At 46.4% G+C, this 24,643-nt stretch overlaps 1 long non-coding RNA gene, 1 other non-coding gene and 1 pseudogene across 2 annotated transcripts; all 3 read right to left on the bottom strand.

Moving 5' to 3' along the window:
• Nucleotides 1-8,466: 8,466 nt before the first annotated feature.
• On the bottom strand, nucleotides 8,467-17,998 carry LOC120872476. Its single transcript, XR_005723261.1, has 3 exons — nucleotides 17,910-17,998; nucleotides 14,815-14,820; nucleotides 8,467-8,479 (listed from the first exon to the last, which is right to left on the bottom strand). It is a non-coding gene; the product is annotated as an uncharacterized LOC120872476 (long non-coding RNA).
• TRNAG-UCC lies at nucleotides 12,866-12,938 on the bottom strand. Its single transcript has one exon. It is a non-coding gene; the product is annotated as a tRNA-Gly (tRNA).
• Nucleotides 17,999-18,718: 720 nt separating the features above from the next.
• Nucleotides 18,719-24,259, bottom strand: LOC120873279 (annotated as a pseudogene).
• Nucleotides 24,260-24,643: the final 384 nt, after the last annotated feature.

Raw genomic sequence — 24,643 nt, 5'->3', positions numbered from 1 at the left:
TACTGATCAAATTAAAGGTGTGGCTTTGTGACCTTTTATTAAGAGCTCAAAAATATGAGGCAGTGCCTCCCAATGAGACAAAAGGATTTCTAGGAAGTTTATGGGCATGGTCCTGTAGAAAAATGATCTTAATATGGGAAGAAGTCTAGAGAGCAAGGTGCGCCCAGCTTTACTGAGATGAATTGACATGTAATATTGTTTAAGTTTTGGGCCTCCCGGGTGGCTCAGACGGTAAAGAATCTGTCTGCGGTACAGGAGACCTGGGTTCTATTCCTGGGTCGAGAAGATTCCCTGGAGAAGGAAATGGCTACCGACTCCAGTGTTCCTGCCTGGAAAATTTCATGAACAGAGGAGCCTGGGGGGCTACAGTCCATGGGATCGCAAGGAGTCGGACATGACTGAGTGACTGAACACACACGCACACACATACATATTGAGTAAGTTTAAGTCGTGCAATGTGATGGTTTGATACATGTACGTATTTTCTAGTAATTACAGTGGGGTTAGTTAACACTTTCATCCGCTCATATAACTAGCTTTTTTTTTTTGGTGATGGTAGTAAAGATACTTAAGTGCTACTGTCTTAACAACTTTGAAGTATATAACACTGTCAATTATAATCACCATGCTGAATATTAGATTGCCAGAACTTATCCACCTTTTAAAATTTTTTTGTTTTTAACTGGAGGATAATTGCTTTACAACTTTGGTTCTTCCATTACAACAACATGAATCAGCCATAAGTATACGCATATCGCCTCCCTCGTGAGCCTCCCTTCCACCCCCACCCTTCCCCAATTTATTCATCTTAAAACTGGAAGTTTGTACCCTTGACCAATTCTCTCCATTTACCCCACCTCCCAGTCCCTAACAACCACCAGTCTACTCTCTGCTTCTGTGAATATGGATTTTTTAGTTTCCACATATAAGTGATACCATTTCTCTGTCTGACTTATCTCACTTAGCATAATGCCCTCTAGGTCCATGCATGTTGTCACAAATGGCATGATTTTCTTTTTTCTCAACAGTGAAACAATTTGTTGTTGTTCAGTTGTTGAATTTTGCTCAACTCTTTGCGATCCCATGGACTGCAGCATGCCAGGCTTCCCTCTCCTTCACTATCTCCTGGAGTTTGCTCAGATTCATGTCTAATGAGTCAGTGATGCTATCTAATCATCTCATCCTCTGCCACTCTCTTCTCCTTTTGCCTTCAATCCTTCCCAGCATCAGGGTCTTTTCCAATAGGTCGGCTCTCACGTCAGGTGGCCAAAGTATTGGACCTTCAGCTTCAGTATCAGTCCTTTCAATGAATATTCAGGGTTGATTTCCTTTAGGATTGACTGGCTTGATCTTGCTATCCAAGGGACTCTCAAGACTCTTCTCCAGCACCACAATTCAAGAGTATTAATTCTTTGATGCTCAGCCTTCTTTATAAAATCCGTACATGACTACTGGAAAAACCAGACATTTTGCTGCAAAGTGATATCTCTCCTTTTTAATACACTGTCTAGATTTGTCATAGCTTTCCTTCTGAGGAGCAAGCATCTTTTAATTTCATGGCTGCAGTCACTGTCCAAGAAAAGAAAATCTGTCACTGCTTCCACTTGTTCCCTATCTATTTGCCATGAAGTGATGGGACTTGATGCCATGATCTTAGTTTTTTAAATGTTAAGTTTTAAGCCAGATTTTTCACTCTCCTCTTTCACCCTCTTCAAGAGGCTCTTTAGTTCCTCTTCATTTTCTGCCATTAGAGTGGTATCATCTGCATATCTGAGGTTGTTGATATTTCTCCTAGCAATCTTGATTCCAGCCTGGCATTTTGCAGGACATACTCTGCATACCTGGGGTTCCTAGGTGGCGTTAGTGGTAAAGAACCCATCTGCCAATGGAGGAGATGCCAGAGACGCAGATTCGATCCCTAGGTTGAGAAGATCCCTGGAAAAGGGCATGGCAACCCACTCCTGTATTCTGGACAGAGGAGCCCTGCAGGCTACAGTCCATAGGGTCGCACAGAATTGGACATGACTGAAGTGACTTAGCATGCATGCACTCTGCATATAAGTTAAATAAACAGGGTGACAGTATACAGGCTGTCATACTCCTTTCCCAATTCTGAACCAGTATGGTGTTCCATTCTAAAGGAGATCAGCCCTGGGTGTTCTTTGGCAGGAATGATTCTAAAGCTGAAACTCCAGTACTTTGCCCACCTCATGCGAAAAATTGACTCATTGGAAAAGACTCTGATGCTGGGAGGGATTGAGGGCAGGAGGAAAAGGGGACGACAGAGGATGAGATGGCTGGATGGCATCACCAACTCGATGGACGTGAGTTTGAGTGAACTCCGGGAGATGGTGATGGACAGGGAGGCCTGGTGTGCTGCGATTCATGGGGTCGCAAAGAGTTGGACACGACTGAGCAACTAAACTGAACTGAACTGAAGGTGTTCCACGTAAGGTTCTAACTCTTGCTTCTTGACTGGCATACAGGTTTCTCAGGAGACAGGTAAGGTGGCCTGGTATTCCTATCTCTGTAAGAATTTTCCAGTTTGTTGTGATCCACAGTCAAAGGATTTAGCATAGTCAGTGAAACAGAAGTAGATGTTTTTCTGGAATTCCCTTGTTTTCTCTATGATCCAACGAATGTTGGCAATTTTATCTCTGGTTCCTCTGTCTTTTCTAAACCTAGCTTGTACATCTGGAAGTTCTCGGTTCACATACTGCTGAAGCCTAGTTTGAAGGATTTTGAGCACAACCTTACTAGCATGTGAAGTGAGAGCAGTTGTATGGTAGTTTGAACATTCTTTGGCATTGCCCTTCTTTGCGATTGGAATGAAAACTGACCTTTTCCAGTCCTGTGGTCATTGCTGAGTTTTCCAACTCTGCTGACATATTGAGTGCAGCACTTTATCAGCATCATCTTTTAGGATTTTAAATAGCTCAACTGGAATTCCATGACCTCCACTAGCCTTGTTTGTAGTAAGGCTTCCTAAGGCCCACCTGACTTCAGATTCCAGAATGTCAAACTCCAGGTGAGTGACCACACCATCGTGGTTATCTGGGTCATTAAGACAGGTTTTCGTTATAGTTCTTCTGGTGTATTCTTGCCACCTCTTATTAGTCTTCTGCATCTGTTAGGTCCTTACCGTTTCTGTCCTTTATTGTGCCCATTCTTGCATGAAATGTTCCCATGATGGTGCCAATTTTCTTGAAGAGAGCTCTAGTCTTTCCCATCCTACTGTTTTCCTCTTTCTTTCTCTCTATCTCTCTCTATATGTGTATATATACAACATATATATAGAATATACAGACACCTCTTTGAGATCTTGATTTCATTTCTGTTGGTTGTATACACAGAAGTGGGATTGCTGGATCATAGAGTAGTACCATTTTTGTTTTATTTTTTTAAGAACGCTTCATACTGTTTCCATTGTGGCTATACCACTTTACATTCTCACCAAGAGTGAACAAGGGTTCCCTTTTCTCCACATCCTTGCCAACACTTGTTATTTCTTGTCTTCTTGATTATAACTATTCTAACAAGTGTGAGGAGATACCTCACTGTGATTTTGACTTGCATTTCCCAGTGATAAGTGATGCTGAGCATCTTTTCGTGTACTTCTTGGCCATTTGTATTTCTCCTTTAGAAAAATGTTCGTCCAAGTGCTCTGCTCATCTAAAAATTGGATTTGTTGTCTTTTTTCACAATTGAGTTGTATGAGTCCCTTATATATTTTGGACATTAACCCCTTATCAGATAGATGGTTTGCAAATATTTTCTTCCATTCCATGGATTGCCTTTTCATTTTGTTGAGTGTTACTTTTGCTCTGTGGGAGCTACTTATTTATTTAAAATTTTAATTTTTATGCAATTTTCAAGCTTACTTCTCATTTACAGTTATTACAAAATATTGACTATACCCCCCATGTTGTATAGTACATCCTTGAACTTATCTTATTCCTAATGGTTTGTATCTCCCTCTCTTCCTCCATGCCTGCATTGGTAATCACTTACTTGTTCTCTATATTTGTGAGTCTGTACAGAAGCTTTCTAGTTTTATGTAATCCCACTTACTCATATTTCTTTGCTTTTGGAATCATATCCAAACAAATTATTGCCAAGATCAATGTCAAGGTGCTCTTTCCCTGTGCTTCCTTCTAGGACTTCTGTGGTTTCATGTTTAAGTCTTTAATCCATCACAAGTTAATTTTAAAATTTTATTTTATTTATTTGGCTGTGCTGGGTCTTAGTTGTGGTGTGCAGAATATTCGTTGGGGCATGTGGCCTCTTTAGTAGTGGGATGCAGGCTTTTTTAGTTGTGGCACGTGGGATATTTCACTGCAGCATGTGAACCCTTAGTTGTGGCATGTGGGATCTGGTTCCCTGACCAGGGATCGAACCCAGGCCCCCTGCACTAGGAGTTCACAGTCTTAGCCATTGACCCACGATGGAAGTCCCCATTGCAAGTTAATTCTTGTGATGGCATAAAATTGGGGTCTATTTTCATCTTCTGTCTATTTTAGCATCCCACACAGTGTTTTCTAATTTTTTATGTAGTGGGAACTCAAAAAATATATGTTGAATCAGAGTGAAGTTAAGCTCCCTCTTCCCCACCACTGACTTTCACATACCAAGGTGTCCGATAATGCTGAAGCTCCTTTGAAGCCTAATTCTGAAAGAGATGGACATACCAGACCACCTGACCTGCCTCTTGAGAAACCTGTATGCAGGTCAGGAAGCAACAGTTAGAACTGGACATGGAACAACAGACTGGTTCTAAATGGGAAAAGGAGTACTTCAAGGCTGTATATCGTCACCCTGCTTATTTAACTTATATGCAGAGTACATCATGAGAAACGCTGGGCTGGATGAAGCACAAGCTGGAATCAAGATTGCCGGGAGAAATATCAATAACCTCAGATATGCAGATGACACCACCCTTATAGCAGAAAGTGAAAAGGAACTAAAAAGCCTCTTGATGAAAGTGAAAGAGGAGAGTGAAAAAGTTGGCTTAAAGCTCAACATTCAGAAAACGAAGATCATGGCATCTGGTCCCATCATTTCATGGGAAATAGATGGGGAAACAGTGGAAACAGTGTCAGACTTTATTTTTGGGGGCTCCAAAATCACTGTGGATGGTGATTGCAGCCATGAAATTAAAAGACGCTTACTCCTTGGAAGGAAAGTTATGACCTACCTAGACAACATATTCAAAAGTAGAGACATTACTTTGCTAACAAAGGTCCGTCTAGTCAAGGCTATGGTTTTTCCAGTGGTCATGTATGGATGTGAGAGTTGGACTGTGAAGAAAGCTGAGTGCCGAAGAATTGATGCTTTTGAACTGTGGTGTTAGAGAAGACTCTTGAGAGTCCCTTGGACTGCAAGGAGATGCAATCAGTCCATCCTAAAGGAGATCAGTCCTGGGTGTTCATTGGAAGGATGTTGAAGCTGAAACTCCAATACTTTGGCCACCTGATGTGAAGAGCTGACTCATTTGAAAAGACCCTGATGCTGGGAAAGATTGAGGGCAGGAGGAGAAGGGGACGACAGAGGATGAGATGGTTGGATGGCATCACCGACTCGATGGACATGGGTTTGGGTGGACTCTGGGAGTTGGTGATGGACAGGGAGTCCTGGCATGCTGTGGTTCATGGGGTCGCAGAGTCGGACACGACTGAGCGACTGAACTGAACTGAACTGAAATCCCCCAAACTAAATGAATGATATGGAACTCCCAAAAATTCACTCAATAGGTTCAAAATATCTTATCCAACGGGTGTGCAAAGAAAATGAGTATCTTGCTTTACTTTTATCTGTATCATTTTTGGTTTCCTTTCATCTGTATCTTGTAAAACCTCTGAAGCTACCAAAGAAAATAACCCATACCATTCATCTACTGCCTAGGACACAATATTTCTGCAGGACATGTGACAGCCCAGTAACTATGACAGCTGTCCTCAGGATCTAGAGAGACTCAACTTGTTTTGAGTTTCACAAATTCATCTCTTCTTATTTGTGACTTGCTATTGCCAACAATGGGATTAGGATATTGATCTGCCGTATGCCTGCGTGCTAAGCTGCTTCCGTTGTGTCTGACTCTGTGCGACCCTATGAACTGTAGCTCACCCCCCTCCTGAGGCTCCTCTGTCCATGGGATTCTTGAGGCAGAAATACTGGAGTGGGTTGCCATGCCCTCCTCCAGGGGATCCTCCCAAGCCAGGGATCGAACCCATGTCTCTTATGTCTCCTGCATTGACAGGCGAGTTCTTTACGACTAGTGCTGCCTGGGAAGCCCTTGAGCCCAACAATGAATTCTTTCTAATTACACCAAAATTACTTTCTTTTCCCTTCAAAATAGTGACATTATACGGGAAATACTGATACAAAACCACAGTGACAAACATCTTCCATAGCCTACTGCGGTTTTCTTCTAAATGCAGATATTTCTGTTTCATTTCCTTGTCTTGTTTCTCTATCTGCTGTTGTTATCAGAGAAAGAATATAGACACAGCAAAGGCCCATCATTTATAAAGAACTTCAGTCTTACCCAGTCTTTTTTATAAAACCAAGTTTGTTTGTTTTATCTTTGGCTGTGCCGGGTCTTCGTTGCTACGCGGCCTTTTCTCTAGTTGCGGTGCTCGGGCTTCCCGTTGCCATGGCTTCGCCGGTTGCCGAGCACGGGCTCCAGGCTCGAGGACTTCAGAAGCTGTGGCTCCCAGGCCTTAGCGCACAGGCTCAATAGCGGCGGTCCTCCGGCTTAGTTTTGCTCCACAGCATGTGAGATCTTTCCTGACCAGGGATCAAACCTGTGTCTCCTGCATTGGAGACACAACGACTGAACGCATGTTCTTTACCACCGAGCTACCAGGGAAGCCCCTATCGAGTACTTGAACATGAGACTTATTTGCTTTACATGTAGGGGGCTCAGTGACTAAGTCAGAACATTTAGTATTAACAGTGCAGTCGCCAGAAACCTTCACAGAGCTTGCTCTCTGATAGCACGTGGTTGATTTTTTTTTTTTTTCTTTTGGCTGAGCTGTGGCTTGTAGGAACTTAGTTCCCCAAACCCGGGTGCTTGGCAATAAAAGCTCAGAGTCCTAAACATGGACCGCCAGGGCAGTCTTCTCGCCTAGTTGATGTGAGCCAAGGTTGGTAATTGTATTAATATCCCTAGGCTGCCATAACAGATGAGCACAAACTGGATGGTTGAACACAACAGCAGCGTATCCTCTCACAGTTCTGGAGGCCAGGAGTCTGAAATCAAGCTGTTTAGCAGCGCTGTACTCTCTCTGAGACCTCATGGGAGAAGGCACCCTCTTACCTCTTCCGGTTTCTGGTGGTTGTTGACCTTCCTTGCCTTGCGGCTCTATCACGTCCGTCTCTCTGCCGTGGTCACATTGCTTCCTTCTGTCTCTCTTTTTAAAAATGGTATTTATTTATTATCTATGTTTGGCTGGGCTGGGTCTTCACTGATGCATGGGCTTTTCTCTAGTTGTGGTGGCTAAGCTCCTCACGGTGTGGCGGCTTCTTTTGGGGAGCATGGGTTCTAGGGCTCAGGCCTCAGTAGCTGCGGCTCCCAAGCTCTAGGGCGCAGGCTCAATAGTTGTGACACGTGGGCTCCTTTGCTCCATGGCGGGTGCGATCTTCTGGGACCAGGGATCGAACCCGTGTCTCCTGCACTGGCAGGCGGAGTCTTTACCACTGAGTCACCAGGGAAGCCCACAAGTTATTTTCTAACCAAATCCTTGCGATAGTTTCAGTCATACTGTCCGATAGCTAAGCAGATGAACAGTGACATAGTCAAGATTCCCATGATGTTAATTCATTATATTATCTTCATTCCTCTTTGCTCCCAACCCACCCACAGTAGAGGCCAGTTTACTAACTTGCTAAGCAGTTTCTGCTGCACTCCTACTTGAGCACTGATAATGGTGTCTGATATAGAGGAAATGCTTAATCCTCATTTACCAACTAAAATAATAAGTTCTTTCTTTCCACAGAAAAAATTTTTCCAGCATAGCATGACAACTTCTTTCTTCACCCCAATTCTAAACAAATTATTGAGGTCACACGGAGCTTCTGACCAATCAATAAGCATTTATTAGATTGATGACCTGACTCTTCTTCAAAACGAATATATTTTATTTATTTTTGGCTGCTGCCTGGACTTTCTCTAGTTGTGGCACATGAGACTGCTCGGGGCTACTCTTTGTTATGGCGCGCAGGCTTCTCATTACGATGACTTCTGCTGAGTGTGGGCTCTAGGCTTGAGGCCTCAGTATTTGTGGCACTCGGGCTTAGTTGCCCTGAGGCATGTGGGATCCCCTGGGACCAGGGATTGAACCAGTGTCCCCTACATAGCAGATAGATTCTTAACCACTGACCCACCAGGCAAGTACAAAAGGTACATTTTTAAAAGGTGGTCATCAAGTATACTTCAATAAAAAAATTTAAAAAAAAGATGGCCATTTTGTTTTAATCTCTAGCCCACAAAGGTGAAAGTGAAAGTTAGTCACTCAGTTGTGTCCGACTCTTTGCGACCCCATGAACTTGTAGCCCACCAGGGTCCTCTGTCCATGGACTTCTCCAGGTAAGAATATTGGAGTGGGTTGCCATTTCCTTCTCCAGGGGATCTTCCTGACCCAGGTCTTCCACATTGCAGGAGGACTCTTTACTGACTGAGCCACCAGGGAAATCACTGGTGAGCTACAAAGGTAGCTCATATTTTTGGTAACATTCTTCTGCTGTCCGAGTTTGATTTATATATATATATATATCCTTTCTTCCAAGTCACTACTGTGAATAAACCTTGGAGAGATAAGTTTGCACATAAACCACTAAATAGGGGGAATTCCCTGATGGTCCAGTGGTTAGGACTCTATGCTTTGACTGCCAACCAAGCACCTGGGTTCAGTCCCTGGTCAGGGAACTATGATTCCCCAAGCCATGAGGTGCAACATGAAATGAAATAAAATAAAGGGTTTCCCCGGTGGCTCAGTGGTAAAGAATCCGCCTGCCAATGCAGGAGACGCGGGTACAGCCCCTGGTCTGGGAAGACTCCACAGGCCGAGGAGCTGCTAAGCCCGGGAACCACAACTACTGAACCCATGTGCTGCAAGCACTGAAGCCCGAGCAGCCTAGAGCCCGTGTCCACAGGAAGAGAAGCCACCGCAACGGCAAACCCGCACTCGCGCGCCGAGCAAAGCCCACGCCGCAGCGACGACCCGGCACGGGCGAAAATAATGCAAAATAAATGATAGAAACCTCCAAGCAGAGTTTAGTCCTCAGAGGATCCTAGAAATGGCTGTCCAGAAGCCACACTCCAGTTAGGACCACTAGGTGGTGGAGTTCAGCCATCATTTCCCAGGACTGGTCACCCTGGGGTCAGTCTTCTGCCCTCTAGAGGGCAGCCAAGTCAAATTCTTGATAGAAACAGGGCTGAAAGGAGTTAAAGGGACTTCTCAGAGTTGCTGAAAGTGAAGTCGCTCAGTCGTGTCCGGCTCTTCGCGACCCCGTGGTCTGTAGCCTACCAGACTACTCTCTCCATCGGATTCTCCAGGCAAGAGTACTGGGGTGGGTTGCCATTTCCTTCTCCAGGGGATCTTCCCGACCCAGGGATCGAACCCGAGTTTCCAGCATTCCAGGCAGACGCTTTAACCACTGAGCCACCAGGGAAGCCCCAGATTTCCTGAGGACTTCTGAAATTGTTGACACTGAGAAAATTCTAGGCAAGCTGTCAACCACTGTTCATGTCTTCCTATGAGTGTTTTTTGGAGATTATGTCAGAGTAGTTGATCAAGTGCTTCCTCTCTCATTAACTTGTCAAGTGGAAGTCTTTTCTGAAATTTTGGATGTGTTTTGAGATGCACTATTTCTGAAAGTCTCCTCTGAACTGGAGCTGATCTTACCATTCAGAATCTACTGGCTCACTGTCTTCAAATAGGCAAAAAAATTAGGCGAAACATTCTTAACCTTTTTTCCCCTTTATGTTTCACCGAGGAAAATGAAGTGCAAGCTGGTCTCATTCATTCTACTGGGCTGGTTCAAATTAGGCTACACTCTTTGCAACTCACAGATTGTAGCCCGCTAGGCTCCTCTGTCCATGTAATTCTCCAGGCAAGAATACTGGAGTGGGTTGCCATTCCTTTCTCCAGGGGATCTTCTCCAGCCCAGTGGTTGAACCCGGCTCTCCCACATTACAGGCAGATTCTTTACCGACCGAGCCACCAGGGAAGCCCAGACTACACTCACTCTGATGAGCGTTTTCCCAAACTTTCCCAGCATCTCTTGTGGAGCCTATGACTATGCTCATGTAATAACATCAATCCTGCGACAAATTATTCTTCTAACCCACTGGTTCTCAGTCTTGTCTGCACACTGGAGTCACCAGGAGCTTTGCTGGTGCCCATATCCCTCTTCTCGAGATTCTGACTTGATTATTGTCAGAAGCAGCCTGGGACTGGGGTTTTTAAGAGCTCTTTAGGAAATGTTAATGCATAGCCAAGGTTAGAACCATGGTACTAACCAAACTCTTGCAATCACCCTGCAAGTTTTGTTTGAAAGCTAATGAGAATATCTACTCATTTGTTAATTCAGTTATGTTGCCTTCATTTCTTTTTTAATTTAATATTTATTTATTTGGCTGTGCCATGTCTTAATTTCAACCTGTGGGTTCTTTTTAGTTGTGGCATGTGGGATCCAGCACTGCACTGAGGGCTCGGAGTCTCATCCACTGGACCACCAGGGAAGTCCCCTGTTGCCTTCATTTCTGATGGTTCCTAATCCAGCCACAATTTTGGCCAACTGATATACAATGAACTATGTCACACCTACATTCCCCAGCCCTTGTTTATTCAGGTACCTTTAACAGTTTCTGACACAAAGTATGTATTTGTGGATGAAGGAACTAACATTCTTGGGACATATTCTTTCGTAAAAGCAAGGCCCTCAATATTCCCAGAATCATTCTCTTTTAATGCAACTTTTACAATGTAAGGGGCATTGTGTTTCCTGGCAAATCATTACTTAATACATTGTTGTTGTTTTTAACCTGCTTTTTCCTTCACCAGGTATATTAAAGAAAGTTGGCATTTTGCTTGCATGTCTAGCCTGTAAGACCACAAAGCTTACAAAGTAGAATTTCAGTTGTGCTCGACATGACTCTGAAACCATTTGGTTGTTGTTATAGGGGGCTCCGAAGAGCTCTGTACGGTACCACAGTCCTTTATGTCTCAGTGCAGAAAAGAATTCAGCCAAAGGCAAAGTGAGAGGTAAGAAGTGATTTATTAGACTAGGACCCTTGTGAGGTTTACAAGTGGGCGAGTGAGAAATGCCACCCCCCTGAGGACTTACTGGGCTACCGTCTTGTGTGTGTTAGTCTCTCAGTTGTATCCTACTCTTTGGATCCCATGGAGTGTAGCCCACCACGCTCCTCTGCCCATGGAATTCTCTAGGCAAGAATACTGGAGTGGGTTGCCATGCCCTCTTCCAGGGGATCTTCCCCACCCAGGGATTGAACCCAGGTCTCCTGCACAACAGGCAGATTCTTTACCACCTGAGCCACCAGGGAAGCCCACAGTTTTATAATCAAAGGAAGGGGAGAAGAACTTGTCATTCTTGATTAGATGTCATGCTTCCACCATCAGCTCCTCCTCCAAGTTGAGCAGGGGAGTTTTCTTGTCCCTACCTGGTCAAACCAGGTCCATACATTTTTGTTTTTCATGTGTGCAGAGAGAGTGTCCTAGGGATCATTTAACTTACTGAGCTCACTGGGCAGGCTGTGGGGCTCAGGGCACTGGTGTCTTATTGTTTGGGGCCATGTCTTGTGCTTCTGTTGCTAAGCAAGCCTGCCTGGTTTTGTGGTTAAGCAAAACTGCTTTCTTTCCCTTTTAAAGAAAGTGTCTTCTCTTTCACTTATTTATTTTTGGCTGAACTGGGCTTCTGTTGCTGCCCAGGCTTTCTCTAGTTGTGGCAACTAAGGGCTACTCTTCACTGTAGCATGTGGGCTTCTCATTGCCGTGGCTTCTCTAGCTGCAGCATATGGGCTCCAGGCAAACAGGCTTTACTAGTTGTGTCCAGTGGGTTCAGTAGTTGCAGCTCCCTGCCTCTCAAGCACAGACAGACTCAGTAGGTGAGGCACGTGTCTCCTGCATTGGCAGGCAGATTCTTTACCACTGAGCCACCAGTGAAGCCCCGAACCTGATTTCTTGAGTAATCACTAACTTACAGGGGTCTCCCATATTTTTTCTACTTATAATCGTTTAGTGGAATTAACTATTTAAATTATCTGCTTTGTCCCTTTACTCTGTCCCTATCAATTCCACTGTCTAGAAAACCATAATCCTGCAGGAGACTGATGGTTCTCCACAGCCAGGAGAGACTCTGTTCTCACTTTCTTCCAGACATATTAAGGTTTCAAAAACGCTTTTCTTTTTCTTTTTTGGCCGTGCTGTGCAGAGTGTGGAATCCTAGTTCCCTGATCAGGGACTGAACCTGGGCCCATGGCATGAAAGTCCCAAGTCCTAACAACTGGACCACCAGAGAAGTCCCACAAATGCTTTTCTTTATAAACATTAGTGAATACAACCAATGCTGGGAGACAGGATTCACTACTGTAACTGCATTAGAAACAACCGAGGCTGAACCCTGGAAGTCTCACCTCTGAGGATGGTTTTCCTTCTAAAACATTCCTACGTCCAGCTGCAGTGCTGGAGCGTCCTGCCCAGAGCAAACCATTGAGCGCTTCTTCCACAGAAAGTACAGATTTTTTTCCTGGGAGTCTCAGTGCAAAGCCGTGGAGACAGCTCTCATAGCAGAGACCGAGAGGCTCTTTTTTCTCTCTCTCTTTTTGGGCCATGTGGGATCTTAGTTCCCTGACCAGGGATCAAACCTGTGGCCTCTGGATTGGAAGTGCAGAGTCTTAACCACTGGACCACCAAGGAGTCCTGAGGCTCTCTTGAACGCTTTTGCTGCCATCCCACCTCCCTGTGGATGACTTCTGTTGCACATGTAATGACAAAGGGTAGGTGTGTGTGTGTGTGTGTCCGTGTGTTACTTAGACCCTTCTCTGTCCCAGGGATGTACTATGTAATTATGTTGTTGTTTAGTCGCTCAGTCATGGCTGACTCTTTCAACCCTGTGGACTGTAGCCCGCTAGGCTTCTCTGTCCATGGGATTTCCCAGACAAGAATGCTGGAGTGGGTGGCCATTTCTTTCTCCAGGGATCTTCCTGACCCAGGGATTGAACCCATGTCTCTTGCATTGGCAGGCAGGTTCTTTACCACTGAACCACCCTTAATCTTGGACTTCAGCCTCCAGAGCTATGAGAAAATAAACTTCTTATAAGCTGCCCAGTCTGTGATAGCTACGGCAGCCTTGGGGACAGATACAGCTCACGCAGTTCTCACAGCCTCCCTATCCCACACCTCCTAGGCTATGTGATGACTCCAAGCTCAGGAAGACTTGCTCAAATGACTGTCCATCACTCAAAGTCAGGCTGTGGACTCTCCCCTGCTCCTCCCTATTTGAGGACTCATGAAACTCAGCTCAAGGATGGGGATAAAAAGTGATGATGAAGCATCTGGAGAGCAGGAATTCACCAGGATGTGGAGAAAGCGGAAAAAGTCTGAGCCTGCTGGGGTGCAGCTCCTCCTTCGCACTGTGACTGTGCTGGGGAATTGGTGTGGCTCATTTGTGTAACAACCTGCAACTGACTTAATAGCTCTGTGACTCAGGTGCTTTAGGTATGAAATTGATGTAATATTCACAGCACCTACCTCACAGGGGTGTTGTGAGGAATAAGTCAGTTAACTCATGTCATGTCCTTGTAACACAGCACAGAACTTATTAAGCTCAATGAAAATGTTGGGTATTTATTAGCATTAACCTGGCCCATCAATTGGGTGCCAGCTGTCCACCTTCAGTCCCCCTCAGTTGTGTGCACGCAGTAGATGTTGGTGCTGGGAATGAGCCTGCTCAGTTTTCTCCTGAAGGCTGGAATGTTCCCACAGGGAACAGAGGGTGAAGGGCACCTGGTCTGGCCCAGGCTGAGGTGGAAGGGATGAGAGGTTACAGGCACATTCACACCAACCCACCTCTCTCTGTCTGAGGCAGAGGGAATAACCGTCAGCCCATACCCAGGTCAGTCACAAGACAATATAACAACAGGCACGCAATGGGACGCACACTCACCTCTCTTCTTCTTGGAGCTGTGGTTAAAGGTCCTCAGAGAAAGGGGAGGGGTAGGCAGAGGGTCCCAGCCCTAGCGCCCGTCTCACCAGGCTGGCAGGCATCGTCTGAGTAAGATCCCTTCTGTGTCTTGGAGTGCTGAGGAGAAGCCTTTTTAAGGGGGCATCTGATGGGGATTTTTCAAGCCACCCCTCCACACCAACCCCATTCCAGAGCCTCCTCTCTCTATGACTGAAGGCTTTCTCAGGAACCATGCTGCAACGCTGGATCATAACACAGACATTCCACTAGGAAGTATTTATTTGGCTGTGCCAAGTCTTCGTTGCAGCATGCAGGATCTTTAGGTGCAGCATGCAAATGCTTAGTTGAGGCATGTGGGATCTAGCTCCCTGACTGGGGATGAAACTCAGGCTTCCTGCACTGGGAGTGTGGAGTCTTAGCCACTGGACCACCAGAGAATTCCAAGTACTCCAGTTTTTTCCATCCTTAGTCTAAGAAAGTTTTATGTGGCTCCAAATGACGGGAGGCTACTGCTCCTGGGAGTGAGGCTGGCTGCCCTAAGGGCTCCAGCTCACACTTCCTCCTGTGAACCAGGAATAAGTGGTAATTTGCTTTGGTAATAAAAATCACCCAAATCTCAATGGTTTATGACAACAGAGTTTATTATTATTTTTAAAACTTTTATTTGTGTTTTGGCTGCACTGGGTCTTCACTGCTATATGTGGGCTTTCTCTAGTTGTGGTGAGCGGAGGCCACTCCCCATGGTGGTGCACAGGCGTCTCATTGCAGTGGTTTCTCCCGTTGCAGAGCACTAGCTCTAGGCCCTCGGGCTCACTAGTTGTGACCTATGGGTTTAGTTGCCCCAGGGCATGTGGAATCTTGTACCAGATGTCCCCAGAATTTATGTTTTACTTACCATCTGCCCTGGGTCAGCAGTGATTCTGTTCCATGTATCTTCCTCAATTCAACCCTGAAGAAGCCTTGCCTTCTTGGGACATGCCATTCCTGTGGCAAGACGGAACATAGAAATGATGGAACTACACACGCTCTCCAAATTTTTGTCCAGAAGTGACACTCATCACTATGGCTCACATTTCACTGGCCAGGTTAAGTCCAATGGCAAAGCCTGGGGTCAATGGGTGGGAGGTCTCTGCTTCTGTTGGAACCAGTAACATCATTTACCTTCCCCATGCATTTTAAAGTATCTCAGAGCACACACACACACAAATTAATGGAGCTTTTAAATTCTTTGTATAAAGTGAGTGTACCTATTTTAAAAGCCAAGAAAGACTACACAACAGCGCATATAGCAATCTCACTTATGAATACTGACGGAAAAAAATCCTAAATAGACTATTCATGAATAGTATCAATAGAACACTAAAAGAATAATGCATCTTGATCAGATTGGCTCACTTCCTGAATCATGCAAGGTTAGGAAATTGTTAATTCAGCAGAGGAACAGATCTAATAAACATCATGTGGGCAGTGAACCCAGGAGCCCCAGTGAAGACTCAGGACACCAATTTTCCAGGTGTTAAATTTAGAAACTTGGATCTTATGGTTCTTTCTTTTCTCAACTTGGTTAATATCCATGGACTTTGCTATTTGCAAGTTGCTGAGTCAAGCTCTATTCTTGTAAAACCATTTTTTTGTAGTGAGGCAAAGATAAAAGATACTTTCCCCAATGAAGACAAAAGAGTCTGCAAAATAAAGTAAAAATAAAAATTAAAAAAAAAATAAAATGCAAGATACACAAATAGAAAAAAAAAAAAGAGTCTGCATCAATCAAGATTTTTCTAAAAACTGGCTTCAGAAGATCCAACATGAATAGTACCTATTTTCTGTTTCCTGATCATACTCTTCCATTTTCTCCAAACTGTGAAAGAAGTGCTTTCTTTCCCCCTATTTACAGACCACGGCATTCCACACCACATGCTGGAATAAAAATGTTTCAGTTGTAGGATTGGGACAAGACTCTCTTAAATGAATCCAAAAAAGAAGGGCAGGTTTCTCTGAAGGCAGCCTTCTCCTCTTTTGATGTACAGGATATCGCATGTCTTTCGGCCTATCATAGTCAAGTTCTGCAGCCAGGCGACTGAGAGCCACAGATGCAAAGAGATCTTACATAAATGTATAGGCATCCAGATAAGACTTTGGGATTACGCGTTTGTCAGAGGCTATCGTGGACTGTTTCCTTTGCTGTACACACATCCATAAACACCCAGCTGGGTTTGCCATACCCTCTTAATTGGCTGCCCGCGCGCTGGGCACCCCTTCCCCAAACAGAGGCTGCACTTGCTCCAAGTCAGGCCCGAAGCCCTCGGGCTTGCGTTGGGGTCATGGGAAGGCAGCTGGGCCGGGGGCCATTCTCCTGCCAGGGCAGTTCTCAGAGACCCGCGTCCTCTTGTGGTCAGAGGCCTTCTCCAACCTTGTCCGTCATTCAGCATTCCTCTGGGGCTCCGCGGGCCTTGCTGGCCACCTCTCGAAGCCTATCTCCACCTGCAGGACATTGCGGTCGGTTTTTGCCACGCCAGGGTCAGCGGGACACTGCTGCCTGTAGGCAACTTGGGCATCTCGAACCCACAGGGTCAACTGCTCTGAAACAGCGGAACAATGAGACACCCTGATACTGTGTGTGACCATGTGAGTGCGTGCGCACGCGCGTATGTATTACTCTGCGCATGCGTGAGCGTGAGTGTGTTTGCGCACACGCTGCACTTTGAACTCACAGCTGTGGAGACTGTGCCTGAGAGAAGGTTAGTTATGCTGTTTCCGTCTGGCTGAAGAATCCCTTGGACTGCAAGGAGATCCAACCAGTCCATTCTAAAGGAGATCAGCCCTGGGATTTCTTCGTAAGGAGTGATGCTAAAGCTGAAACTCCAATACTTTGGCCACCTCATGCGAAGAGTTGACTCATTGGAAAAGACCCTGATGCTGGGAGGGATTGGGGGCAGGAGGAGAAGGGGACAGAGGATGAGATGGCTGGATGGCATCACCGACTCGATGGACGTGAGTTTGAGTGAACTCTGGGAGTTGGTGATGGATAGGGAGGCCTGACACTGTTTCCACTGTTTCCTCATCTATTTCCCATGAAGTGATGGGACCAGATGCCATGATCTTGGCCTGGCGTCCTGCGATTCACCGGGTCGCAAAGAGTCAGACACGACTGAGCGACTGAACTGAACTGAAGTTGCTCTTAGTACCTAACGAATGAGAACGGCTGCTTCACACTTTGAATCTTAGTCAAGTAATTCTTGGTAAGACACACTCACAGCATCAGTGTCTCAGACCCTATTTTGTTTTGGAAAACTGCTACTTTTGGTGCTGGAAACCTGAAACGGCCCTCTCGTGTCTGCTGTTAACCCATATGCGTTTACACCTCTTTGTGTTTCCCATCTGCTTTTCTCTTTCCAGCTTTTCTTTCACCTTCCCTTTTACCTCTCTATTCCTTCTCCTTCTTGGTCTTTCCCCCTGCTGTCTTCTCTTTCCGTTCCCCGCATCCACTTTACCTTTCTCCTTCTCCCGCTCTTTCATTTTCTTTCTCCCAGCCTCCATCCTTCACGTTTCTTTCTCCACATCATCTACCCCTCTGCCCTTCGTCTTAAATCTAAGTCTCTGGCAGGCTTCTCTGCCTACCCTACAGTTGCAACTCCCCAAACTTTCATTCCAGACTGCTCCTAACTTATAGGGGAACTGTCTTCCAGACCCTCTTGTAATGCCACAGTTACGCACCGAGCCCGTATCTCCATACCGACCGAGAGAACAAGTCCACCACAGTAATGCAAAGGCAGGAAGGGAGTTTTATTTCTAGTGCACTAGGGCCCAAGTCTCATCCCACACAGTGGAATCCGACAAGAGCCCTGAACAAAGGAGTATGGCTGCTTATATACAGGCAGTTCTTTGTCTCAATTACAGGGGTAGCTGGCGTTACATGATTGGCCAGGCAGGATGAGCGCATATCCTGTCCCTTTTGGTTGGTGTATATGGGGAGTTTTCCTAATTTGGTCAAGGGATGCTCTGTTAGGAAGACATGACTTAGGTCCTGTGCCGAATATACCTTGCTGAGCCTGTCATGGCCGGAGTTTGACCCCTAACATTCCCCCCTGTCCTTAGATCATATAGAGGAATCTTCCTCTTGATTTTGAGACACAGTTTGATATTGTTGCCGAAGCACAAACAGCTGCACTGTGTTTATACGTTTTTTTACAAAGGCTATAAGTCTATTAATAATACATGGACCAAAAGTCAGCATCAGTAAAAGCATTAGCAGGGGCCCCAGCAACGTGGAGATCAGAGTAGTCAACCAAGGGGACTGTTGAAACCAGGACTTGAATAACCCTTGTTGGGCCTCGCGTTCTCATTTACGTTGGGTTAGTCCCTCTCTCACCTTGGCCATAGACTCTCTGACTATTTTTGTGTATTTCCCAGCACCAAGGCCCATCATTAGAAGTAACGCAATCCCATGATTTACAAAAATAATCTTGTGTTTTCCCACAAGTCTTCCAGTTAGTTTTCTGGTGGCCTAGGCATGCCCAGAACCCTTGCATCTGGAGAAAACCCCTAGCCCAAGGCACATTTACTACTGGTCTAAGATCAAAGTACAAGTCTGGCCACCATGTATTTGGTGGATGTATTGCAGTGGTTGAGTTGAGCATCTCACGTGTTAGTCCATTTTGCAGCTTCCAGGTGATCCTGACGGGTTGATGCGGGCTCACGATGGCAGCCTCCGAGCAGAGCAGCATGGTCATCTACAGGACTGTCTGGACGACTTGTCGTGGTCCTGTTGGCGGCAGAGCCTCAGCTTGAGGGGGTTGGATGGGTGTAGAGAGGCTTCCCATTCTTTTCTGGCGTCTTCTTGTTCTGCTGGGGTGGCTTGACGTATGTGGTTGCAATGCGCCCAAGGCCCGATACCGTCGACCTTTAGGGCAGTTGGGGTGGTAAGAAGAACAACATAAGGACCCTTCCATCTAGGTTTTAGTGCCTTGGTGTGGTGCCTTCTGACCCATATCTAATCTCCTGGGCCAATATCATGGGAGGGGATAGTCCCTTTATTTTGACCTATGTGTATTTCTCGAAGCAATTTCCAAACACGAGAATGCACCTTACCTAAGGCCATCAAGGCCTCTTGGAATTGCCTCAGCGTGGGGGGCGGTAGTTTCTTTCCTTCTAAGATTGGACAGACAGGGGGAGGTCTCCCATATAGAATTTCAAATGGGGTTAGATTAAGTAGATAAGGAGTATTATGTGCACGGAAGAGAGCGAAGGGAAGGAGGGTCACCCAGTCCCTGCCAGTCTCTATAGCCAATTTGGTTTAAGTTTTTTAGGGTCCGATTCATTCTTTCAACTTGCCCTGAGCTCTGTGGACTGTATTCACAACGTAACTTCTATTTGGTCCCCAGAGCTAGGGCAAGGCTCTGAACTATTTGACTCACGAAAGCAGGTCCATTATCAGAGCCAATGGTCACTGGCAGACCAAACCTGGGAACCATTTCTTCTAAAATCTTTTTCGCCACTACCATCGCGGTTTCTCCCTTTGTAGGAAAAGCTTCTACCCACCCGAAAAGGTATCTACCAAGACTAACAAGTACCAATAACCATACTTGCCTGGCCTTACCTCGGTGAAATCTATCTCCCAGTGTTGCGCTGGTCCTTCTCCCCGATACCTCAGTCCCGTGTTGTCCTTTCCCTGGTTTCATCTGTTGGCATGCCTTACCAGCATGCATTATATCTCTTACAGCTGTTTGGTGCCGGGGGAATTGCAGTCGCGCAGTTTGAAGGAGCTTCAGAGTCTTTTCTCTCCCAGATGAGTAGTCAAGTGTAAATGTTCACATAGTTGCCATCCCAAATGGGTGGGGAGTATCAAGTAGCCGTCTAAGTCTCGGTACCATCTATCTTCACCTTTTTGAAGGTTGGCGTTTTCCTGGATCCAGGCAAGGTCAGAAGATGAATACTTGGGGGACGGGGGCAAGGTTCCCATACCTGGAGGGGGAAGTCCTATCGCCAGCACAGGGGTGATGTAGTCTTCATCAGCTGCCTTTCGAGCTGCCAGGTCGGCGGCGCGATTTCCTCGTACCGTAGGGTTTTCACCCTTCTGGTGTCCAGGTATGTGAACTACTGACATAGCCCAAGGCATCTGTATAGCCTCCAAAAGTCTACGGATTTCAGGCAAATTTTTAATTTCTTTTCCTTCAGCAGTTAAAACCCCCGTTCCCGATATATAGGGCCCTGGATGTGCACCGTGCCAAAGGCATAGCGACTGTCAGTGTAAATGGTTATTCTCTTTCCTTTGGCCCTCTCTAGTGCTTGAATTAAGGCAATTAATTCTGCCTTTTGTGCGGAGGTGCCTGGGGGAAGGGCCTCAGCCCATACTGTCTGTCCAGAGTCATTTACTATTGTGGTTCCCGCCCGTCTCTGTCCATCTTTTATATAATTGCTCCCATCTGTAAACCATATTAGTTCATTGTTGTCCAGTGGCATATCCGTTAAGTCCTTTCGTATTGCTGTTACCCCGGCCAGTATTTCATCACAGTTGTGGAGGGGGCCATCCCCCTCTGGATTGGCCAAAAGAGTAGCCGGATTTAAAGAACAAGGCGTTTGGAAATGTATCCGTGGGGTGTCGAGCAGCAAGGCCTGATAGTGTGTCAATCGGGCATTAGAAATCCATTTACCTGGGGGCTGATTTAGAATTATCTCTATGGCATGAGGAGTGTAGACCAAGAGTTTCTGTCCATAAGTCAGTTTATCAGCATCGTGGACCAAGAGGGCGGTGGCCGCGATGATACGGAGACAAGGTGGCCACCCTGTTGCCACTGGGTCCAGCCTCTTGGAGAGGTAAGCTATAGGCCACTTCCAGGGTCCCCATTTCTGTGTTAGTACCCCTTTTCCTATACCTCGTTTTTTCATCTATAAATAATTGAAAAGGCTTAGATGGGTCAGGGAGGGCAAGGGCAGGAGCTTCCAGCAAGGCTCGCCTTAGCTCCTGGAAGGCCTTTTTCAATTGCTCAGTCCATTTTCAGTCTTTATTTTCTTTTGTCCCTTCATATAAGGGCCTTGCCTTTTCTGCAAACCCCAAGATCCATAACCGGCAATAACCCCATAGTTCCTAGGAACTCTCTCACTTGTCTAGGGTTAGCTGGCTCAGGGATCTGGAGAATGGTTTCTTTCATGGCCTGTGTTAGCCATCTTTGGCCCTGTTTTATTTTGTAACCGAGGTATGTGACCTCTTGTTTGGCGATTTGGCCCTTCTTGGCACTGGCCCTGTAACCCAAAGTCCCCAAGGTCTGAAGAAGATCACCTGTTGCCTCTTGGCAGCTCGTTTCTGTAGTTGCTGCCAGCATGAGGTCATCGACATACTGCAGTAAAACAATAGTAGGGTGCTCAACCCGATACTCACGGAGGTCTTCATCCAGGGCCTCAATGAACAGCGTGGGTGAATTTTTGAAACCCTGTGGTAAGCGAGTCCATGTCAGTTGTACAGGGGTCTGGCCACTGTCTTGCCATTCGAAGGCAAAGATCTCTTGGCTTGCGGGGGCGAGGGGCAAACTGAAAAAGGCATCTTTCAAGTCTAAGACAGTATACCAGACATAGTTTGGAGGTAAGCTGCTTAGTAGTGTGTAAGGGTTGGGGACTGTGGGATGAATATCATTCACCCGTTTGTTGACTTCATGGAGATCCTGAACTGGTCTGAAATCAGTTCCCCCAGGCTTTTTCATGGGCAACAGGGGAATGTTCCATGGGGACCGGCACCTTTTTAGGATCCCTGCTTTCATGAGGCGCTGTATATGAGGTGTAATTCCTTGTCTAGCCTCTTGACTCATGGGATATTGTCTTACCCTCACTGGAAAAGCATTGGCCTTTAGCTCGATGATGATAGGAGGCTGCTGTTTGGCTAGTCTCATCCCTGCTGTTTCTGCCCAGGCCTGAGGGTATTTCTGAACCCATAACTAACTGTACATCAGGGCTTATTGTTGTTGGGGCCTCCGGCAGATAGAGTCTGTATTCATCGTTTAATGCCAGAGACAGAACTTGAAGAGGATGTCTGGTCCCATCCAGGACTGACACCTGTCCATGGTCGAAATGAATTTGGGCATTTACCTTAGACGACAAGTTTCTTCCTAGCAAGGGTGCCGGACATTCAGGTATCACCAGGAAAGAGTGGGTCACCTGGTGGGCCCCCAAGTTTACATGCCGTTTTGTGGTCCATCCATATCGTTTAGTCCTGGTTGCTCCCTGCACCCAACTGCTTTTCTTAGACACGGGTCCATCCTTTTGGTTTAGAACTGAGTATTGGGCTCCTGTGTCCACCATGAAGCCAACCGGTTTCCCCTGCACATTTATGGTTACCCAGGACTCGGGGAGGGGTGCCGAGCTTTGACCCCCCCTAGTCACTATCCTCTTCCGCATAGAGGATATGACTTTCTGGAGAAGGGGTCTCGTTCTTGGAGGTCCTGGGCCTCTCTTTCAGATTTTTCTTGGGGCATTTATCTTTCCAATGTCTAAACTCTTTACAAAGTGCATATTGGTTCCTTTCAAGTTTAGGCCTTACTGTTTTTTCTTCAATTTTTGAGTCCATCTTTTTCCCTTTTTGGACCTTGCCCTTGTTTTTAACCCCAGCAAAAAATATCTGGGCCAGTTCTTTTTGATTTTTACGGTTTTCTTCAGCTCTAAATTCCCTTTCTTCCCTTCTAATGTGGTCCTCTCTTTCTTCCGGGGTCTCTCTATGATTAAAAACTCTCTCTGTTGCCCTCACTAGATCCTGCAGGGATTGCTCATTTAACCTCTTGACCTTTTGTAGCTTTCTTCTAATATCGGGGGCTGCCTGATTCACAGATGCTAACATAACAGCCGCTCATGACTCATCTGCTTGTGGGTCCATAGGGGTATATTGTCTAAAAGCCTCCATTAGTCTTTCAAGGAAAGCTGCTGGGCTCTCATTTGGCTCCTGCCTTACCGAATTTATTTTTGCCAAATTTGTTGGCTTCCTGGCGGCCACTCTAAGGCCGGCCATAAGAGTCTTGGGGTACACCCGGAGACGCTCCCTACCTTCAGCGTGTTCAAAGTCCCAGCTGGGTCGCACCAAAGGGAACCCCTCCTCAATAAGGTTAGGCTGTATTGTGGGCCTCCCATCTATCCCGGGCACATTCTTCCGGGCTTCTGACAGGATCCGTTCGCGTTCCTCTGTAGTAAAAAGCACCTATAACAATTGCTGACAATCATCCCAAGTGGGATTGTGAGTGAAAAGAATAGACTCTAAAAGATCAATAAGTCCCTGCGGTCTTTCAGAAAATGAAGGAGTCTGGGTCTTCCAGTTATAAAGATCACTAGTGGAGAAGGGCCAATATTGATATGTCTGGTCTCCGTCCTCCCTGGCTGGCCCCGCCCAAACCGGAAATGCCCCAACAGTGGAGGCGGGAACTTCCGGGTCTTCTTCCTCCGCCATGTTGGCTATTCCCCTTGTCTTTCCCCGAATTCCCTGGGCGGGGCCTCCTTCTCGGAGAGGAGCCGAAGGCTTGGTTCCCCTCTGGGTTTCTCCTGATGAAACCTGTGGGACCTGTGCAAGCAAGGGCGGATGTGGATCCGCATAAGGGGGTGAGGACAATTCAGTCTCCAGGTCTATCAGATTAGGATACAGAGAAGATTGCTGGAACACTGGTTTCGGCTGCTTTTCGTCCTTCTTTTCTTTCTCTTCGGAAGCTTGCATGACTAGCACCTGTGGGCCTGGCGAGGTTACAGTCGGGGAGGAGGGATGGGGCGGTTTGGGAGGAGCAAGGACAAAGGGTTTAAGCCATCCCGGCGGGTTTTTCATTAGATCCTGCCAGACCAGAATATAGGGAGCCTGGTCTGGGTGCCCGGCAGGACCGGGAGTGAGCACCTTCTCTTTGACCGCTCGAATAGTAGGCAGGCTGAAGGTGCCTTCTTGTGGCCAGCCGACATCAAAAGCAGGCCACTCGGCAGAACAAAAAGTTACTAACTTGCTTTTCTTCACCAGCAATGATAGATTCTGTGCTCTAGACTTGAAATCAGAGAAGTGGTCAGTTATCAGAGACAACGGTGTAGGAGTAGATTGCCCCATGGCCACAAGGAACACAAATAACAATGAGACTCACAAGGACAGTGCCGGCACACACACAGAGACACAGGGACGATACACAAACAAATTCCAGTTCTCGACAATCCTCCCTACACTGTTAGAAACCTCTTTTCCATTTTTTAAGTGTCTTACCGTCAGGACGTCCTCAGTGCCAGCTGCCCTCCCGGTACGTTACCAGGGACCTGGCCTCACGCTGGACTTGCCTCTGCCAGCTGCCTTCCCGGTACGTTACTGGGGACCCGGCCTCACGCTGGACTTAATCCAATAACCAGAGCCAGCTGCCTCCCCGGCACGATACCGGGCCTTGGCCTTACGCTGAACTCAATCCAAAATTAACACCAGTGTTCAGAGCTCATATCTCCTGAC

Source organism: Oryx dammah, unplaced genomic scaffold, assembly GCF_014754425.2.
Source record: "Oryx dammah isolate SB20612 unplaced genomic scaffold, SCBI_Odam_1.1 HiC_scaffold_13, whole genome shotgun sequence".
Lineage (NCBI taxonomy): Eukaryota > Metazoa > Chordata > Mammalia > Artiodactyla > Bovidae > Oryx > Oryx dammah.
Note: the sequence above shows the minus strand (reverse complement) of the source record. Positions and strands in the feature narration are given on the sequence as shown.